Below are 4,763 nucleotides of genomic sequence, written 5' to 3'. Positions count from 1 at the left end.
ATGTCAGTTTACTAACTCTGGTTATGTGCACCGAATATATTTTAATAAATCAAATCGGCAGTGGAAAATTCACTAATTACTCAATATCTGTGATTAATTTATGAACTTTTATAATACCATCGTAAAGCCAGATCCTTCACGAACTTTCACATATATTTTTCGATATAAATTTGTCCCCAATTAATTAATTATTAATCATTGTTTTGTGCAGTGTTTGAATTGTTATCGAACATTGTCGAAGACGCCATTGTTTTTTCATTAATTACTATCCTTTACGCAATTAATTTATGAAACTTTATGCACTCATTATAAAAACAATGTTCTTGCGAATATTCTCATATAACTTTTGATCACATTTTGCTTCTAGTTTCGTTGAGTATTAAATATTTTCACGGGAGATCGTGATGGCCGCCGTTACGAAATCATAGACGCCATGAAATAAAAATTAATAACTAATAATTTAGACCTAAATTCTTTACGAAAATTATATAAGAATGTAGCCTGGAGTTTCAGCTTTGCAATGAAATTATAAAAGTTCATAAATTGATTACAGAAATTGAGTAATTAATTAATTTTTCACTGCCGGAGCCCTTCTATCCTTTTCTACCCCCTCTCTGTCCTTGTCTGCCACGTGACCAGCTCTTCGACGACCTCCTTGCCTATTCTATATTCCTATTACTTTCGTGATTTTTGAGCTCAAATCATAGATGGCGCAGATCGCAGGAGGTAAAATTTTTATTCGAACTGGATACTAGAAATCAATTCGACAGTAGAAAATTAATAAATTGCCAAGTTTTTGTAACTAATTCATGAACATTTGTAGCTGCAGAGCCAAGTTGGAATTATAGGCAAAATTCTTATACGATGTTTAATTTAATAATTAGTTACTAGCAAATAAGATTGCTGTAAAAAAGTGTTTTTCTTGCATAATATTTTTATTATGTAATAAATATATACTGGCCTAAGAAAGGATAAAAAATACAATTTTTTATTAAGAAATTTTATTTACAATGTTTTTATAGGCGAAAAATGAATACAAAATAAAAAATGGATTGAAAAAAAATACTTATTTATGAACCGGAATCGAACCGCGGTCCTCGAGCATATAAATTCTCGACTATCACCGTTAATCTAGAACTCCGATGAAAACCTATTGAAAATAAATTTGTAATTACTGAGTAATGAAACTTTAATCGTAAATATCTCAAAAGCTATTGAGTAGTTGCTGCTATAATAATATATTCTCTTAAACTGCACGACGATATCTACAAACCTGCAAGGTTTCAACTAAATCGGTGACTCGAAGGACTTGCACTCTCCTTGTAAGTAAAGAAAGGAACGCAAGTAAGGGAAGGTATGTAAGGTAAGTATAAGGTAAGTATATGGTAAGTAAAATAATAAAAATCTACTGTAAAGCAGGAAAAGTATTGTCCAGGGAATTCTTGGAAATGACGTCATTTCTTAGAAGTGGCACGGCAATAAACCTCCTGTCGTGTTATGTTCTCCTGATACAAAATCGTGAAATTGGTCGAAGATTTTACGGCTAGGCTACAGAAGCGTTGCCCGAGAATTCCTGGAAATGACGTTATTTCTTGGAACTGTCTCTACGAGCGACCTCCTATCATGTCATGTTATCCTGATACAAAATCGCGAAATCGCCCGAAAATTTTACGGCTAGGCTACAGAAGCGTTGCCCGAGAATTCTTGGAAATGACGTCATTTCTTAGAACTGTCTCGGCGAGTGACCTCCTATTGTATCATGTTCTCCTGATACAAAATCGTGAAATCGGCCAGAAATTTTTCTTCGAGACCGCAAAAGTATTGTCCATCGAGGCGGCAAAAGTTTTGTCCAGTCGCGGGAAAAGTATTGACCAAACGCCGGGAAAGTATTGACCAGTCGCGGGGAAAGTATTGTCCACCGAAGCGGCAAAAGTTTTGTCCAGTCGCGGCAAAAGTATTGACCAGTCGCGGGAAAAGTATTGACCAGGCGCGGCAAAAGTATTGACCGGTCGCAGGGAAAGTATTGACCAATCGCAGGAAAAGTATTGTCCAGGAGTGGCAAAAGTATTGTCCACGGAATTCTTGGAAATGACGTCACTTCTTAGAATCGTCCTATGAGCGACTTCCTGACATGTTATGTATTCCTAATACAAAATCGGTCTGTGTCATTTACGATTTTGGACCCGAATCTCCAAAAAAGTAACAGGAACACAGAATGAGCAAGGAGGTCGTTTAAACCTCGTAACAAAGACAGCAAGCATTTAGAAAAGGACAGATGCTTCGCCAATTGGAAAATTAATAAATTACTCGATTTCTGCGATTAATTTATGAATTTTTATAACTGCATAGCAAAGCTGAATATTTGGGCAACATTCTTATCTAATTTTTGCACATGATTTAATACTAATTAATTTGTTATTATTAATTACTTGTAAGCGTACAGGACTTAATAACAACGATCGGTATGATTGTCCGAGAAAACAATTAAATATGAACGAAACTAGAAGTAAAATACAAACAAAAATTATATGAGAACATTCCCAAAGATATTGTTTTTATACTGTGTGTACGTAGTTTATAAATTAATTGCACAGGAAATAGTAATAAATGAAAATCCAATAGTATCTTCGACACGAGTTCAAACACTTTGGAGAATAATTACTCGTATTTAATTAATTAAGGAGAAATTAATATCTAAAATTATATTAGACACTTCGTAAAGAACGTGGTTTTACGACGTAAGTATAAAAGATCATAAATTATTCGCAGAAATTGTGTAATTTGCTAATTTTGTAATGCCAAATGAAAATTTAAACGACGACGGTCCGCGCCACCTATGATGTTGCTCTGGCAGCTTGTGCATCGTTAGTGCCACCTGTGATTTGTGACTGGAACACAAGTTTCCGGTCCAAAATCATGAGTGGCACCGACCATTGTAGTTTATATTTTTATTCGGCATTACAAAATTAACAAATTACACAATTTCTCAGATTAATTTATGACTCTTTATACTTGCGTCGTAAATGCGCGTCCTTTACGAAATTTCTAATATAATTTGGGATATTACTTTCTTCTTAATTATTTAGTTATGAGTGTTCGAACTGATGTCGAAAATACTGTTGGTTTTTCATTAAGTACTATCTTCTATGCAATTAATTTATAAATTACGTACACGCAGAATAAAAACAATATCCTTGGGAATGTTCTTATATAATTTTCGTTTGTATTCTACTTCGGGTTTTGTTCATATTTAATTGTTTTCTCGGACAATCATACCGATCGTTGTTATTAAGTCCCGTATGCTGACAAGTAATTAATAATAACAAATTAATTAGTATATAATTATGTGTAAAAATTACATAAGGACGTTGCCCAAATATTCCGCTTTGCGATGCAATTATAAAAAATCATAAAGTAATCGTAGAAAACGAATAATTTGTTAATTTTCCAATTACCGAAACAACTGTCCTTTTCTAATCGCTTGCTGTCATTGTCACTAAGTTTAGACGACCTCCTTGCTCATTCTGCCTCCATGTTACTTTCCGGATCTATTCCAAAATCATAGATGACGTTGAACGGAGCATAACCTTTTAAAATTTTGTATTATTAACACGTAACATGACAACAGGTCGATACCGTCCGAGTTCCAAGAAATGACGTCACTTCCCAAGAAGTTTGAGCCTACAAATTTTATAGTTATCTAACAATACTTACCTTAATTCCGCTCTTTATTTTCAAAGTTCAAAGAGAATTGACAGGAAATATCTAAAATTTGATGCGTAGCTCTTAGCTTGGTATCGTTTCCCAAAAGTTATTCTTTGGAAACCGATACCAATTACCAGGTCTCACCACGTGGAGGTGGCTACGCATCGAGACCCGACATGCGCCCTAGTGGCGCATCCTAATGGCGCTACCTGTATCAAAGGTACCCTAATCTAACTTGGAGCGAATTAAGTTAAAGTAACTCTACTGACACTCTATTATATTGCGTGTCTTACAAAAGGGAACTTCGCGATTATTCGAAAGACCGACTAGCCTAGGCGATGTACTCCCGTGTACAGAGATAACTTCATACCTCGGCACCCTCCCGATCGGGCCTAGCTCAATTCCAGTCACTGTCGCACTCGCCAAGACTTACACGTGGACCAAGGATAGTCCCTGGACCAATGAAACTTCTAGTGTCAACGCGAGGGCCCTGCTGGGCGGTTGCCGGCCAAGACAGACACTTCGCATCCCAGCCACACGGGGTAGAACTTAATCATCCCTGTGGTCTAACCGTAGATGGTACTAGTCCGTCAGCCAGCATGTGCCCGAGCCCAAGTCGCGTACGACTTAGGCAGCGGACCGCCCCGTCGAGGTCAGAAGACGCACTGATCCGAGGGGGTCACCCTGGAACCCGATGCATGACGAGATTGACAGTGACTGGAAATGAGTGTCGGAGACGAGTCGTGAGGATGACTTACGAAGCATGTACTTATCGAGTACACGAGAGCACGTCGCGTAGGCTAGTCGGTACTTACGAACGATCGCGATTATCGCGAGAACAATTATGTTCTATTTGCTAAACGAGGGGGATAAGAAAATGATAGAGAATTTATAAATTTCGCTCCAAGTTAGGTAGCTTACCTTTGTACAGATAGCGCGCACATGATACTTAGTCTATGGATCTATCTTATGATTACTTAAAAGTAAACGCACGCATCGTTCATTGATGTGTCGCAAACAGAATCTTGAGAAACCTAAAAGCTAAAACAGAATATATT

This window comes from Eufriesea mexicana, unplaced genomic scaffold (assembly GCF_001483705.2).
Source record: "Eufriesea mexicana isolate 0111107269 unplaced genomic scaffold, ASM148370v2 scaffold596, whole genome shotgun sequence".
Classification (NCBI taxonomy): Eukaryota; Metazoa; Arthropoda; class Insecta; order Hymenoptera; family Apidae; genus Eufriesea; species Eufriesea mexicana.
Note: the sequence above shows the minus strand (reverse complement) of the source record.